This window comes from Esox lucius, chromosome 21 (genome assembly GCF_011004845.1).
Source record: "Esox lucius isolate fEsoLuc1 chromosome 21, fEsoLuc1.pri, whole genome shotgun sequence".
Lineage (NCBI taxonomy): Eukaryota > Metazoa > Chordata > Actinopteri > Esociformes > Esocidae > Esox > Esox lucius.
This window is the reverse complement of record NC_047589.1, coordinates 14,077,790-14,095,805: the sequence shown is the minus strand read 5'-3', so window position 1 is coordinate 14,095,805 and position 18,016 is coordinate 14,077,790. Positions and strand designations below refer to the sequence as shown.

Sequence of the window (18,016 nt, the reverse complement as noted above, 5' to 3'; positions counted from 1 at the left end):
ATGTAGTTCAAACATATAATGGCCCACATGAGATGGCAATGGACCACTGCCCACCCACTGAAATATGGCTAGGTTTAAGTGAATCATGTAAGTATGAAGTATATAGATTAAAGTTGACTTTCTCGTCATCCTAATTGGCACACAATTTCTATAGTAGACTTCTTTTCACCACACAATGCCCATGTGTGCTATTTGGAATGTATGCAACTTCTCTAAACATTATCTTATTGTTTGGTCAATCATGAATAGAGCATATTAACAGCAGCTAGACATGTATATAAATACATTATAGAATTGATATATGTTGAAACATTAGAATGGGTGATTCACAATAATACAGGAATTACTTCCGTTTTGGGAATACATAGGTTGAGGCAGCCAGAAAATGCCAGTTCCCCCCACACAGTTTTTAGGAATTCAGTTATGTACAACATCTGTGTCAATATTATGGCGTTCTTTCGTTTTCTCAGTTCTTTTAAGTGGGAGAAAAAAAGAGAACAACTTTCTCCATCTGTGAACATTCAGCAAGGAAAACATTCAGGTATGTGGGTTTAGACGCGGGTGTGGTTTTGACCTACTGTATTTTATCTTAAATATGTGTGTGTGTTCATTGGAAGGTTTCATTAGTCTACTATTTCTCAATGGCATACGGAGTTAAGATTGACTTAAATAAAGCCAAAAAAAAAGTTTGTAACAAGTTAACTGTTAATTGTGGGGGCGGGGGGGTCTCAATTGAAAAGGAAAATATTAGGCTAGGTTTTGTAGGCGCGTCTGTAAATCCAGGCCAATCCCTTCAATACAAAATTATCAAGCAGCTTGACTGCTGAAGATATTTCTTCTCGATGAACAGGGTGCGTTGAGGAGAACTGCTGCTTCTTCGCCCCTCCAGTTGCCACCCCCGAATAGGCATGATCAGCAAATACTCAGCACAGCGCTCTCTCGGCGGCAGATGCTGATGAGCACAGGGAACTAGTTACGAGGCTGCAACGTGACCGTCGCATCTCCCAGGTAAAAAAAAAGTCGCTATACTGTGCGTATTTTCAGGTTGATACTAGTGGTAGCCTAATTATGAAATGTAATACAAACAAACGATTGATTTAATAGGGATATGCAGTAAATGTGTCCGCTGGAGACAGCAGAGGCTGGCAGTGAGAGGCGCATCTGCTAACGGTGTCTCAACTTGCAGCTTTGCTTGGTGAAATTCTTCATTTTTGCTTCATTTGCAAAACATGTGTCTGTAGCTCACGGTATGTTGTTAAAATTGGATGTCAACAAGATGTACAATAGGGGAATAGTTACTTAAGAGACCAGTATCACGAACGAAATTACCGTTTACAGATTAATTTTGCAACTTCCACCATATATATACACAGATAGCACTAGCTAGCCTTGCTGAAGGTTACCTGCAACTGCAGTCTTAGATATAGCTAGCAAGCCATTTGAGTAACAAAATGTTTGACGCTGGTTAATGTTATTATTCAAGCTTACAATGTTTTACAGTTAGCTAGTTCAATACGTTGCTAAAGGTTATAATACAAACGTCTTTGTTTAATTTGCATTATCATTATAATATCGTATATCCAATACAAACATATTTACAGAAGAGATCCCTAGTTTTGAACGCATTCAGTCTTGCTAGTTTTAAAGTTTTATTTAAAGTATTTGGAAGCAAAAACAACAAATGACAATGAGAATATCAATCACCTGCAATTCCACGTGTCTGTCAGCGGCTAGCTAGCGAACTTTTAAAACAGTTTAGTTTCATTTAATGTTACTAATTCTGTAACTCTGATTCATTAAATAAGCAATTTGGGCAAAAACGTTAGCATAATTAGCTATACTCGTTTAGAGACATTTGCTGTATCCTATATGTTAGATACCCGCTGTCTGTGCGCGTGTGTGTGACTGTTTACAGAGGGAAGGCTGTGTGCGCGTGTTGAAGTGTAAGATCAGCGGGGGATGACCTATGGTGATGATAATTAGTCAGGATGAGTCGGCCACTAGTTGTTAGCTAGTGTTTTCTGCATGTAGGAGGACCAAATGGTCTGTCTGTATTTCTCCCACTTGTGAGTAAAAAAAAAAAAAAACATTGCAATATGGTTACATTCTATGCAGCATTTATGTTTTTATGGCCTTTCCTACAGGCTAGGTTTTATGGCTCATTCTGTTGGTGATGTTTTGAAACTTGACTCTTTCACTCCGTTTTGTGTGGGTAGTGTATTAGGACTTAGTACTACATTTAGGGAGAGGAGTGGGGTCCAATGTACAAATATAGGAAGACAGTTTTTCCAGGAGTCACTTCGATTACTTGGATAGAAGTAATGTCTTCTTCCTGAATGGCTAACATGCCTTCAATGAGTTTAGCAATAGAAAATTGCTATTTCTTGATTATATAAGCCTATTAATAACCTATTATAGTGTAAGCCCAAAACTTTGAATACGTTTATAGGCTATAGTAAAACCTTGTTTATTGTTTCATGGACAGTTGTGACCAAAGACAGACCAACATTACATTTTTTGTGGGGTGGAGAAAGTCAGATAATTGGACAAAAGTGCCATCCCATGTGTCTGGGAGGCACTTCTGCTTCACAGGCTGATGTTTAAGCAACTCTGACCGTTCTCCCCGAATCAGTCAATCAAATTTAAGTGTCAGATGTCACATTAATGTAAAAATGTATTTACCGGTTTGTATCTAAATTGTCACCAAAATGTTTCCAGAGCGAATCCTTAGCTATCAATGGGAAACATTTTCATTTTGTCCAAAAGGTGTAAGATACTATGGATAAGACTGTTCGCTAAATGCCTAAATGTACATGTAAAATGTTATCCTCTAAAGCAAATGAACCAATATTGCATAACTTTTTTCACGAGCCTGTTTACAATTTTGATATTTGAATGAATGATGTGAAAGAATGGGCAGAGTTGCTTAAACCTGGACAGAGTTGCTTGAACATCGATACCCAGGAACATTTCAGGGCACCTTTGTCATGCAGGCCAGCTGATATAGGTCTGTCATTCTCTTGACCTTTCCCTCGGTGGCCTCCAGAGGGCAGATGTCTGAGTCTAGACCATAGAGATGGAAAGAGGTCTCTTCTGTGTATATCATTGCAATATCATTATGTCTGTTCCAGCATGGGCAGCACTGTTGAGGCCATCACCAAGATGAAGCTTTGAATTTCAGTGTATTTGGTTGTCCGACGTGTCCTGATGACCTGGTATGAGTTGTGAACACACAACCAACTGGGTCATCAGGAGGGATCAGCCAATGACTAACCTGGTCATCGACAGCTATAACTAGTGGAGGTGCATTCATTATGATAAGGTCATTAGGATGTGTTGCTGGTAATGGTAAACACTTCTCCAATCATTATATCTTCCAGTGCAGGATGAGATGCAGGCCAGCATAATATATTATAAACAAATCAAATTTATAAAATTCTTCAGGGTATATTTTTAGTGGACAGTTGGGAAAGAGCAGCTAACTTTTTACAAAGAGCCACAAAAGTAAGCACAATTCACTGTATTAGACGTAAAGATATTGTGAGGCTCTAGATGCAATTTTTTCCCCCACCCAGTTCTATTTTAAGTCTCGCCTTTCTATCCCTGAGACCACACAAAATGTTAGTGTCTAAATATTCCCACTTTCTACAAGCAGGCACACGTGCCGCATTTCAATGTTTTTTTTTGTCTGAAATCTACTGGCCCGGACTGTATTTTTACTGGCCCGGACTGTATTTTTACTGGCCCGGACTGTATTTTTACTGGCCCGAAATTGAATAAAAAAAATATATATATTATTGTATTTTTCAGATATATAGTATGTAAATATCATATCATCAGAATATTGATTTATACCACATATTTGCATGTGATATGAGACATGAGAGCTGATACAAGAAATTGCTGTTTACATAAATATGATGCAATGCACATCATTACTTTTTAATAAATGGTTATCAAAATATTAGCTACTATAAATACCATTATCATCTTTTCATGAAGATGCTTGCTTATTTGATTTGACATAAAAGCATGAAAAAAAATCTAGTTAATATATTTATGATAAAATAAATATGGCACAATACAGTACAGTACTGGCTTCTTGTGTGTCACTGCTAGCAAGCGCTTAGGCAGACGTAGTTAACATGACACTTAAGCCTCGATCACACCTACAGCATCAAAGCAGAAAGCTCACACAACATTTTCTGCAGCTATGCAATTACTCAGAACGCACTGATTCTCCACAGATGTTACATTCTGCTTTTTCATAAAATGGAGAGAATAATTTTAGCTGAGAATATTGTGTGTCAAGTAGCTACCTACATAGGCTACCAATTATTGGTTAGCTTGCAGCTTGCTATCATAACCATATGGTTTTTAGAATGTATCCCTCTGTCATAAAAAAGCCATAAAGATTGTGAGAACAGGTTACATAACATGGCCTTTAATACAATCCCTTTACTTTAGATTGTTTAGTTCCTATTTCCAGTTTCCAGTTCCAGCTATTTCCAGTTCGGTATTAAACAATACAAATCAAAGATGTTCTTCTTACTGGAGACAAATTACCAGGTGTTCAACTTGACAAACAGTTGATTGTATTGGCCTTGGTCCAGACGAAAGTAGCTAAGAAATTCCTTTCCTAAAAGCTGAAGCTCTTCAGTCAGTCAAGTCCCCAACCTATTTTTGCAATCTCAGCAGTTGGTCTCATTGTTGAATGAGCCAATCAATACTATCTTGACTGTTTAGTATTGTAATAACCTTTAAGCTTTACATTTTTAAAGGGAGATTATATAATAGGCTGTCAAACGTGATATGCTTGCACAATACATTTTCTGAAATAAGTACTATTAATGTTGTAGTTAGTGAGTTATCCAAAAATATATATGTTGACATATGAAAAAGTTAGCTATAAGTGCAAAAAAGTTTGCCATTCACAGTTCAATACTACTTTCGCCCTACTTTCACACATTCAATGTGAGGCATACACAAGACCAAACATTCTGCAACAGCTACTGCAATGCTGCAAGCCAATCACAGCGTTCCATTTGAAATGAATTAACTTCCGGTGTATCACAGCGCATCGACGCTGTAGGTCTGATCGGGGCTAATCTGCACGCTTTCTGCTTTGACGTAGGTGTGATCGAGGCGTTGCTGTCAACACGCCATGTCCGTATGGCATTGACTATGACATTGACATTGTCCGTGAGTGGTTTCTCCCTCTTCACAACATGTGATAGGCGGTCGTAATTCGTTTTTCAATTTGGCTACGCGCCACCTCATTCATCCGAAGCAGACAGGCGTTCTTTGGTGCAGCAGCAGGGTTGTCCACAGCCTGTTTGGCCACAATACACGTGACATGCTGCAGGGACTTAAGAGCAGGTTTTTGGCAGTTGTTCGTTCCCCTAATAAACGACCCTGCCTTATCGGTTTTCGTCGGGAACACACAACATGAATGGCAGTACATGTGCCCTTCGCCATTGTCGTTTTTGACCCTGTTCTTTCTCGAAAACAAAACAAATTGCATTTGCTTTGTCTCCTAAGATGCCATGTTTGGGTCCTGCTCAATAATGCACTGTAAACTATGATTGGTCAAAACAGACGAACCATTGAATATTATTGGTCAGAAAGACGATACCTGTACTCTACCACACCGAGGGTGGAGAAGCGCCACAAGACGCATTTTAATGTTTCGAACAATCGAAGTGGGAAGAGTGACAAAGGTGACAAGCAAACGTTTTAATACAATACTATGATTTTAAATCGGGGAATTGAGCACTGGCCCAAACAGTTCAGTGACAGTCTTTGTCTACTAGCCCAACGTTAGGTCTTGCTGGCCCCGGGCCAGCAGGCCATCGTTAATGTTGAACCCTGATGTGTTGACCTTGCATTTGACTACATTCAAATGGCTGATGCATTCAATATATGCAGGCACACTTTTTCTCCCAGTTAAGGCATCTAACCATCTTGATGATCTAGACTAGAGACCAGAGACCTGTGGTTCACTTGGCAAATTTATCAGAAAGTTTAGGATTCTAAAATAAATGTAATGTTGATTCAAACAGCACTCTCTTATGCTCTCACCAAACACTGCATTATTGTGGGGTTCATCCCAAAATAGCACCCGATTCCCTACACACTACATAATGCACACTACTACTGTACATACCCTCAACTTTAGAAATGCCCTAAAAGAGTATAGGTAATTGAAGATGTAACCTACAGTGGGTATAGAAAAGAATCACCCCCCTTTAAAATAATCACATTTTGTTGCTTTGTAGCCTGAAATGAAAACGGAAATTTTTTTGTTCTGTTTTATTCAGCTGTATTTACAACTTACAGCTGTATTTGATAAAAAAAAATCAAATGAAAAAACAGAATCACTGAGTTGGAAAAAGAATCACCCCCTCCTAAAAATGACTTGTAAACCCAACCAGGTGTAGCTAATCACCTTATCAATAGCACACAAAGCCAATTGACTTTCAACTGTGATCAGCTGTGGTCATTTTGATTAGCTCAGCATGAAACAAGCTTTTCCTGAAGCCTTTCAGTCTTTGGTGGTGCAACTGAAGAAAACATGGGTGGCAAGGCATTGTCAAAAGATCTCTGGGATAAAGTTGTCAAGAGATGGATACATAAAACTATGCAAAGGCTTTATCAGTGCCTAGAAGCACAGTGAAGTATATTATTAAGAAGTGGAAGGTATTTGGTACAACACAGACCCTCCCTGGGTCAGGATGTCACTCCAAACTAAATGAAAGAGCCAGGAGGAATCTGGTCAGAGAGGCTACCAAGGGGCCTACAGCAACTCTGAAGCAGTTGCAGGAATTCATGACAAAGAGTGGTCATTGTGTGCATGTGACAACAATATCACAAATTCTCCACAAATGTGGCTTGTATGGGAGGGTTGCAAGAAAAAAGCCACTCCTCAAGAAAGGCCACATGCAGTCACGACTGAGCTTTGCCAAAACACACCTTGAAGATTCTAAGGCCACGTGGAAAAAGGTGTTGTGGTCAGATGAGACAAAAAATGTATTATTTGGCCTCAACGCCAAACGATATGTCTGGCGAAAATCCAATACAGCTCACCATCCAAATAACACCATTCCTACAGTAAAGCATGGAGGAGGTAATATCATGTTATGGGGTTGTTTCTCTGCAGCAGGGACTGGAGCACTTGTCAGGATAGAAGGAAAAATTGATGGGGCAAAATACTGTCAAATTCTTGAGGAAAATCTCTGCCAGAAAGTTGTCAATGGGAAGAAGATTTACCTTCCAACATGACAATGACCCAAAGCACACAGCAAAACTGACCACACAGTGGTTGAAGGAGAAAGGTGAATGTCATTGCATGGCCTAGTCAGAGCCCGGACTTAAACCCCATTGAAAATCTGTGGAATGACTTGAAGACATCAGTTCACAAACGGTCACCATCAAATATAACTGAACTTGAGCAGTTCTGCAAAGAAGAGTGGTCAAATATTGCAATGTCTAGATGTGCAAAGTTAGTAGAGACATATCCCAACAGACTAAAGGCTGTAATTAAAGCAAAAGGTGGTTCAACAAAATACTGACACAATGGGGTGATCCTTTTTCCAACTCAGTGATTTTTCTGACATGTTGGTGTTATATCTTTCACTTGGATGTTATAAGTTGCAATGAATACAGCTGAATTAAACAAACTGTGTCTGTCTTCATTTCAGGCTGCAAAGCAACAAAATGTGATTATTTTAAAGGGGGGTGATTCTTTTCTATACCCACTGTAGGTGTGACCTTGTAGGGCTGAAAGCGTGCATCTGAGCTGTTCTCTAGTCAGGTCCTGTGGAGCTCAATTAGACTGCATTAGAAGGTTCAGTATTGAGCTGTTTATTCATTCAGAAGAACCAGTTTGCTTCTTGTAATGCTTCAGAGCCAGGGGTGTCATGACCCCCCCCCCCCCCCCCCCCCAATATTACAGACTGGTCAATTTGACCCCCCTGGAAAAGAGTGAAAATCCTGGGATCCATTGCTTACGCCGTCATGAATCAGAGCCCCTTGCTTTACAACAGTTAGACCAGATTTTGCATTGGCTCCACACAGTGACACAGATCCTCCATCAACAGGCAGGGCGGTGTCACAGAGAGTGTCGTGTGTGCACGTGCACGTAAATGTGCGATTGTGCGTGTGCGCATTTTGACACACACCCTCCTTTGGCAGGGCTGGTGTGAGAAAGCTAGGCCCTTTGGATGCCCCTGAGGGTTGGGGTGAAGGAGGAAGTGGCTCATTCATTCCGTCAGTGCTAGAGGAGAGGAAAGGAAGGGGCTGGTCAGCATATCCACAGTGTTCCACACAGTGTGTATGGATGTAGCCTAGCTAAGGGACTCTTACTGTGTAAATTCAACTTCCAGCGCTCAGGCCAAGTTTAAGGGGCCAACCCTTGATAATAAGTTAGCCAGAGAGACGTCCTGGTGCCTGATGATAACACACATCCTTTCTCTAAGCAATGTTTGGAAAAGATATGGAGGACCAGTGTGCAGTACTTGTCAACCTTTCTGGTCAGTTGACAAAACACTGGTTTTGAAGGATGTGTCATAAAATAGCAGTTGATGCAGATTTTGCCAAGTTGGAAAGATTCAGAATATCAACCATAACAATTTGTGTTGTGGACTTTTTGTTGCTGGACTTGTTTTGATAATTTCTCGCTGCTCCCCCCCCTTCATTGAATTTTACGCTGCCTGCTAAGTCTTCTCATACCTGATTAGCAGCATGCTAGTGTACTGTGGTGTGTTCTTCCTTTGATCACAGTAGTTCTGTCTAATAAACCATGCTTCTGTCATCCTAAGGTAGCCCAGAACCTTGATGAGAACTAATGACCATGTCAAGACAAGCTGAGCACTGGAGCGGGTAAAAAACGAATAGAAATATAATTATTAGAATGGAACATCAAAATATCTTCCTTCATGTCAAAAGTCTATAACTTTATTTCTTTGGTCAGCATTCAAATACATCATTTGGAGAGTTAGTCGATGCTTTTTCTTTTTATGAATTGCTCAGAACTGTGCTGTATATTAGGGGCTTTACATGGCTAATGTTTCAGACTTTCCAAGTAAATGTTATCATATGATTGCATTGGCAATATCTTTTGGAACTGCATGTTTCTGCCAATGCTTAAACATGTTTCCTTTTAAAACTGGAGCGGGGTGTGGACTGTATTCAGCTGAAAAACATCTTATACGTATGACGTCAATTAATTTCTTTTAAGTAGCCTACGTTTCGTGAAGAATTAGGCTAAGCCTTTTGAAACTAGGAGGAATAAGCCTATTTCACTGGGTGCAACACTAATATGCAACACAACTTCTCATTTGGGTTTTGACTCACTGCAGTGCTGTCTGTTGCTTTTGCCTCACAAAAGTAAGCCCACCTTTTAGCCTAATTGAGAAATCAGCAGACCATTGAAAAGATGTATGACGCTGTTTGATTAGATCACCATTGTTTCTGAAGTGAATTAGGTCTGTGGTCTGTTATGCGTTACTGACTCAATTTCAGAAGAACGTGACATCCTGTCTCAAACCCTGTCCCAACACATCGGGGCCTTTGATGCTGTAGCCAGTTGACTTGCTCACTACCATGTCTCACGTTTTGGAGGGAAACAGTGTAGGCTTTTATATGCCACCCTATTTCCTATAAATAGCACTACCTAAGGGCTCTGGTCAAACATAGTGCTCTATGTATTTAATATAGAGCTAGAATATGTGGACATAGAATATGTGGCGCTAACAGCCTGGATGCTTTTGCCCTGCTAAAGCAATCTGCTATTTATAAATGGAAAACAATTTGCTGTTTTGAGCAGTCAACCAAAATAAGTTGCCGACTGTTTGGGGTATTTCTTCATGAATTAATTAACTTAATGTGGACAAGACTGATGTCAGTTCTGGGATTGTACCCTTCTCGTGCCAATGAGGGTGTTTTGACTGCATGGAAGGAAGGCATGTTAGTGACTGAGTGAGGCATTGTGGGTTGGTTGCAATGTGGTAGTTATAGAAAAGGATCGACAGACCGCTTTGTCAAACTCAGTGTTAGGTGAGAATTGTGTCAATATGAGGTCAAACACTGTCACGTTTTGCAGACGGACATTGATCCGAAACACACAAGCATGTCTACAATCAGTATTGGTAAAGATCAAGAATTTTAATGTTTTAGAACGGCTTACCTAAAGTCCAGACTAAAACCCAGTGAGATGTTATAGTGTTGCATGTCATAAATATAGCTGTCTTCCCTTTTATATAATACTAACCTTTGATTGCAGATCTAAACCAGAATATGCAAAAATATACCCCAAATATTTCTGAAGACACTGAACCTTTATACAAACTCAGAATTGTACTTGGTAATATAATGGTGCTGCTAGAGGTAGACAACCATAGGACACAGTAGTTCCCCCAAAATCTATGCAATGTTAGCGTGCAGTGACTATGGTGGTGAACAGAAGAGAATGGGGTATGTGCAGTGAGGATATAATACAGGCCTACATGGATTCAAAGTTGATGTATATATTTACAGTTTCTGTGTAGCATCTCTAGATGAAGAGGGGAGCACAATTTAGATTTATATACAGTGCAGCTATTTATTTTGAAAGTGGCTTGATTTGGTGTGCATCCGGTTTCTTAGGGCCATAGTACGGGGAAGGAACCGTTCAGGTGGCAAGATTGCCTGTGGACCTTGGTGATTTTCTGTGATTTCGTCCTCCCACCTGCGACTTGGAGATGAGGCTCCCTAGAAATGTAAATAATTCAGTTGAACAGTTGATCCCTCAATCTCAAGGGGCACAGGTTATGGGCGTTTAGAGGTTATGGGCGTTAGAGAACACATGGGCTGTGTTGACCAGAGTTTTCTTGCCACACTTCCCAGGCCCACTCGTGAGTTATAGTGGACGCTCTACATTATTCTGAGCTGGGGCAGCGTTGTGCGTAATGTATGTCCCTGTGTATGGACACATTTGTTTATTTCGGGCTCAGATATTACATGCCCATGAGGCATCCTGCTCATCTTGCGCCACAGTGTCGCCTCATTTTGCATCATAAATGGCCCCCTATTCCCTCCGTAGTGCACTATTGAAAGGGGGGCCATTTAGGAGGCACCCCTTAAGATTTGCCCATAGTGTTCTAGATACCCGATGGCCTGTCCTGTTGGGAGAGCTGATTGGAAAACCTTGCAACAACCGCGTCGTTCCCTCCCCACCGGTGCACATCCTCAGGAAGCACGTGATGTCACAAAGCCAAACAATAACAAGGCTGTTCGCAGAATGTCATTGGCTCCTCCCCTGGTGGTCTGTTTGACCAATGAGATTTGAAATAAAATCGGGATGCGTCTCCTCTGAAGGGATATTTGAGGCGTGGGGTGGGATGTCCTCTAGCTCGGGATCTATGTTGTGTGACGTGTGTGTTGTTTCTCGAGTCCCCTTTGTTTTCTTGTTGTGTGCTGTAGACAGTCCAGTATTGTTTTTTCCAGATGGATCACGGCATGCTCGTTGGCTTGTATTCTAGGATCAGATCCCCTTTTTATTAGGGGTTTAATTCGGGGGCGGGTAGTCAAAACAATGAACAATTGTTACGAGAAAGAAGTAAAAGGAAAAACAAATAAAAGACTTTCACAGACAAATAGTAGATAATGGTTGTTTAGATCTTATTTTTCACCCACTTGCTCTTCCCAGTTCATCATAATCCTTCTCAAGACCAACCGGGTCGTCTACAGCCTCAGAGACCTCGGAGAGAGTAACGTGTGCCGTAGTACATTTTTGGAGGAACTAGTACTTGTCTGGTACTCTAGGAGTGCTGTGAGTTGCGGCACATTGAACCGTATGATTGGTAGTTATGTAAGGGATCAAGGGGATTGGATGCGCATTTTAAAGAACCCCCCCCCCAAGACTTGACTGGGTGAGATGACTTCAGCTGAATGGAGAGAGGAAAAAAATATTGTTTTGTTCCACTTCTTTGCAATAGCAGTTATTTCATATGAATGTAAGGTGCCATGTCAACAAGGGAATTTAGTTAAAATACATATTAAACACAATCTTTCAACCTAATTAATCTGACAGGCCTAAATAAAATGTTCATGTTAAATCCATGGCAAGTTGTTCTTTTTATTGTCACATTTTACCATATTATGCCCACATTTTTTTTTTACTTGTACTCAAGTCGTTTTCTGACTGGATGCTTTTTACACTGACTTGAGTAATTTTTTACTTTTATTTGATTAAATTACAGTCAAAGTAGCACTACTTTTACAGATGTTTTTTGTACTCTGCTCACACAAGAAAATATCCTAATTCCGGACTCTTACTGGTGTATGTACATTTTGCAAATATGTGCATAGGCTATAGTGTAATTAGTGTAAAAAGTCTGTCAACCCCCAAAGTGCTAATTTTTTTGATAATTTTGATATGCATTCCTACTTCCACCATAACTTATGAATAATGTCAGTAAGATGTTTCATTAGGGTCAGGCCTATGTAGGTAGATAAGACTGTAAGAAACATATATTATATTCATCCCTGGCCATAACATAATGCTGGAATAAGCTGCCTAACCAACACCAATTTGTCTTTCATTCCTTGTCAGTATTCTGTCCCACAAACTATCGCAGCGCCCAGAGCTGATGAATGTCAGATGTTGTCCTTTACAGAAAATTGTTTGGATGTTAGCCTCAGTCTGCTAGTTTGCCTGCAGGTGTTTGGACTTCCAAACTAATTTTCTTATTTTGTTGTTACATATTAGATAGAACATTCTCAAACCAGTTTTACAGATTCCTAGTTTATTGTATGCATCATACTGCCAGCATATGACCACCCTGTTTTTAAAAAAGTTGGTACACTGCGTAAAATTATAATATAAACAGAATGCAGTGATGTGCAAATAATTTAAACCATATATTCAATAGAAAATGGTACAAAGCCAACATATCAAATGTTGAAACTGAGACATTTTACAGTTTCTAGAACTGTGCCAGCAACACATTTCAAAAAGGTCTGGACTGAGACAACAAAAGACTGGAAATGTTTGTAATACTGAAAAACTAGACCTGGTGGAATATCACACAGCTAATTAGTTCAATTGGCAACAAGTCAGTTACATGATCGAGTATTAAAAGATCATTCCAATGAGGATGGAGAGGGGTTCACCACTCTGTGAAGACTGCACGGGCAAATAGTGCTACAACTTTAGAGAATAATGTTTCTAAATGTAAATTTGCAATGAGTTGGGGGATCTCATCATCTATGGTACGTAATATAATTAAAAGATTCAGAGAATCCGGAGAAATCTCTATATGCAAGGGACAAGGCCATAAACCAATATCTGATGGCCGTGATCTTCGGGCCCTCTGAAGGCACTGCATTAAAAACAATTCTATAGTGGAAATCGCTGCATGGGCTAAAGAACACTTCCGAAAACCATTGTCTGTGAACACAGTACTTTGCTCCATCCAAAAGTGCTAATTAATATTCTACCATGCAAAGGAGAAACCATATATAAACATGATATAGAACCACTGCCGCATTCTCTGGGCCTGAGCTAATTTAAGATGGACTTAGGCAAAGTGAAAAACTGTCCTGTGTTCTGATTAATCAATATTTTACATTATTTTTGTGAATCATGGACACCGCGTCCTCCGGACTAAAGAGGAGCGGGAACATCCGGCTTCTTATCAGCGCACAGTTAAAAAGCCAGCATCTTTGATGGTATGGGAGTGCATTAGTGCACATGGCATGGGTGCACATTTGTGAAGGCACCATTAATTAATTTTAGGGAAGGCCTTGCTAATTTCAGCAAGATAATGCCAAACCTCGTTCTACACATATTACAACTGCATGGCTCCATCGTAAGAGTCTGGGTGATTTTTGTTGAGGTGTAGACCATTTTTTGGAGCCTGTTGCCCAAAAGCATCTTAATTCTAAGTTCATCGTGAGAACCATGAAGATGCACTGGGGAAGTCAGTCTCTGACTTCTTACTTCATCAGTGTCCTCTAAGACATGTTCTAGATCGTTGTCCTCTATCGTCTCTGACCCTTGCTGCCCTCTGTCTTTCTCATTATCTCTCTCCATCTTTTTCTCTCTTACTCTCTGTTTGTGTTTCTCTCTCTCTCACTCCTCCTCCACCTTCCCTCTCTTTCCCTTCTTACTGGAGCAATGAATAAGGATCTGACACCAAACTGTCAACCTGGAAACTGTCATCTTCTTCCTCCAACCTTCTTTTCCCAAACGTGCATCCTATTCTCTGTAGTGCACTACTTTTAACCAGGTCCCACAACACTGCCAGCAAACGTAGTGCAGTATATAGGATATAGGGTGACAGTTGGTTCGCATAGTGGTGTTGTAGCCGCTAGCCACCAATCAGGGCAGATGCCTCCTTCGCCGAGATTATCTAAAAATTTCTTTATTTATTTAATTACGTGCCCTTGCCAGAAGCACCCTTGTCTTGACCGTGGAAGAAACAAGCTGATTCATTATTTCGACCCTATCAAGTATGTGTTAACAAACCTGTACCAAACCAAGAAGTGGTTTAAATATTTTCAACATTTTTGACTACTTCACATACATTTTCTGTTTAGCCAACTGTGTACAACTCAAAACAAACAGATATGTCCCTTAACATGTTATACCAGGTCTTACCTGTACATACAGTGGCTCTCAAAATTATTCACCTACTTGGACTTCTCCATATCTTATTGTGTTAAACCTGAAATCAAACATGGGCTTAACTGAATAGGTTAGGCCATGGGCCAACACAAAAACATCCATAATGTCAAAGTGGAAAATATTAAATTAGTCATTTTTTCTAAATTAATGATAAATATAAAACATAACAGTTGATTCTAATCCTAATTAAATACATTTTGATTTCATGTTCTAACACAGTGAATATTTTTGAGAGCCACTGTGTATAATTTATAGCTTGAACAGCTAGCTTGCATAAGTTATTCATAAAGAGGATTGTTTTTCTTTTGAAAGACCAGATCTGCACCTTTCAATAATCAGCGGCCGAAGTAATGCTCGAACAATCTCTAACTCCATCTAACTCACACAGGAACTACATACACATTGTTAACAAAACACAATGTAGTTGTTGTTAGAGGGAATCAAAGTGGGCCATTGTTGCCGCCCATGTCTGCTGCCGTTCCCTGAATAGTTTGTTTTTATTTTAATATTAAATAGTAATTCTATTGCGTAAGAGAATTAGTGGGATTTAAACTTAGCTTGCCATGGGCCACAAGGCGGTGGAGTTCTGAGTGGGGTTTGGAGCCCAGAGGGTCTCAAACCAAGGGGAAGAGGAAAACACATGTTGACGGATGATTGTGAAGATAAGCTCCATTTAGTGATGATAACTGATGGACAGGAATTAGGATTAGGAGTTTATGACTTCAAATAGGTCTTAGAGATGGTGTGAGAGGGAGCATATGTTATGGATCTTACTTTTGATGACATACTATGACACTGCCGAATTACACTAGGGTGTGGAGATGTGTGGGCGTGTGTGTTTAAGACTGAGAGTCTAAATTTAACACGTTTAACCTGAGGCACAGGGGGTTCATGTTCAGGAAGGAAGTCAAGGGTGTGTGACACTGATTTGATCTGGAGGTCTTTGAACTGTGTCTGATGGCGCCCTATTCCCGTAATGCAGAACTTAGCCAAAAGGCTTTGGCCTAAACTGTATGGACTAAGGTGCCATTATGAAAAAAGGGGTGGAGCCTATCACTTCACTGGTTGCTGCTAAGGCTTGAAGAAATATCACAGGAAAGTGCTTGGGCTATGTTAGGGGGTTGGAATGGAAAGTGGCTTGCAATAAAATTCTGGTTTGCACATAGTGTCATAACTTGTTGTATAACAGGCGTGGCTTGGATACATTTGGCATCCAGGCCTAGCTAATTGAGGCTTTGCATCATTTTGGGGTTAAGATTGTGAAAAGATGTTTGCAGTTTAATCTGAGTTTGACAGTGAGCTAATTCGTCAGTAATCGAATCCAGGATTTTGTTTATGCATTGTTGGCAAATACTCCCCTCCAGACATGTGCCTACCCCACATAATACTGGCAACAGTTTAAAGGGGTAATCCACCCAAAACCACACATTCCTATGATATACATTGCTGGATAATGCAATTAATGTGCCTTTGGAAAGCATTCAGACCCCTTCACTTTCTTCACATGTTGTTGTGCTAGAGACTACATTCATATATTGTTCATTGATTACATAAAAAAAAATATATCCTAGTCCAGGCTGCTGATTAGCATCCCCACAGCATGTTGCTCCCACCACCACGATTCACTGTAGGGATGTTATTAGCCAGGTGATGAGCAGTATCTTGTTTTTGGCAGTTCTAGTACTTGGCATTCAATATATTTTGATGCAGCCAATATTACGTTAAAAAAAAAAACACCAGACTCTCATTCATATCTGGGGTTTTTTTTCCCCAGAAGGTGTTTGTATAATCTGGGCTAACTTCTGTTTGGGATAAATGAACATGGAGTCTGGTGTTAGCATCTGTTCAGTTGTACACTTCTGCAACACATCAGTAAGAGAGATCATTACCAGCGGTGGAATTTTATTATATATTTTCCTGTTTTGGTTTTTCATTTAGTTTTCCCAACCTTTTCTGATTTTCCAATGTTTTCAGGTTATTTCTCTCAAAATCAATGTTCTTAGTTCACAACAATTCTTAAACCGCATCTTGAGATTTTCTTTGGCGTTCTTAAAAATGACAGAGAAATGTTGCAGTGTAGCTGCCCTTTTTTTCTCCAAGTAAAGCACAGAAGCCGTGCGGTTTAGCGGCTGTGCTGTGTTTGCTAACACCCATCCACTGGATTAATGAAGACAATCATGAAAACATTCTGGCAGCTAAACTAGGCTACTTTATAGTTAACATTTTATAACAAAGGTTTTTAGTGGAGCCTTTATCTACTAGAAGATAGTTTTCATTGCGTAATCCCTAATGGTTAAACAGAGCGGTAGGACACACAGCCCAAACAGACGGGTGTTCTCGTTGCCTCCTCAGAATGTTCCAGGAAATGTAAATCACTGATGCATTCCATTCATGTTCGATAATAAACTTGGGCCAAATTAAAATCATTTTTGATAGGTTAAGTTGATTCCCCACTAAGTTCAATGCATTTAGTAAAATGTTGTTGAATTACATAGAAATGTCCGGATTCAGTAACTCTGTCTGAATCCCCTACATTTCTGGATTCAGATTAATATCTGTGTTCGTGCAACACATATATATTATAGGGCCCTAGAGAGTCTGGGAAACTGTGTATGGGTCCGGTACACAAGTGTGTACTCCCACACACACACAACACACACGCGCAGTCAAACACACACACACACACACACACACAGTGCTGGTGGTGCAGGCAAGAAGAGGGGAGCACTGCTAGCCTAGGACTGTAGCATGTAGAGTAACTGCACGGACTAACAATACCAACACGAAATGTCAGCCGGCCAACCAACATCTGCCTCACGGCAGGATATAGGACTACAGGGAACACGGAGTGCGCTTAGTACTTGAGTTTTTAGATATTTCCGAATTTTTGTTAACCCAGAAAACAAATGCTCCATCGTTTGGTCAGATTATGCTGTTGTGGGGCAGAGAGTAGAGGGGAGAAGAGAGGATAGGATGGAAGAGAAATGACACGGGGATCCAGGCAGACGGAGGCAGGCAGAGCTGAACGCTTGTTTTCTGGTGGAGGGAGCGAAGCGAAGTCTTTCATATGGGGGTGTTTTTCTTCTCTCTTTGCTCCTCTTGTCTGTCCAGCTGGGCGGTGCTCTGAAGAGAAGAATCCGAAGACGGAGGGATAATGTTTTTAACAGCCCCTTCTCTCCCTCTCTGTCTCTCTCTCTTCCCCTCTGTCTCCCCTGTCTCTCTGTTCTGTTTTCCCAGTGATGGCCTCATCAGCTACGCAGCTGTGCTTGGGCTACTGTCACTGCATCTAGCAACCAGTTCTGAGTGACGCTCCCCCCCCACTCCCCTGCCCCCCCCCTCTCCCCCCCC

General features: G+C 40.5%; 1 long non-coding RNA gene across 1 annotated transcript; it reads left to right on the top strand.

Moving 5' to 3' along the window:
• Positions 1-243: 243 nt before the first annotated feature.
• On the top strand, positions 244-17,993 carry LOC109614851. The gene is made up of 3 exons (XR_002195826.2): positions 244-541; positions 851-1,008; positions 17,906-17,993. It is a non-coding gene; the product is annotated as an uncharacterized LOC109614851 (long non-coding RNA).
• The last annotated feature ends 23 nt before the right edge of the window (positions 17,994-18,016 follow it).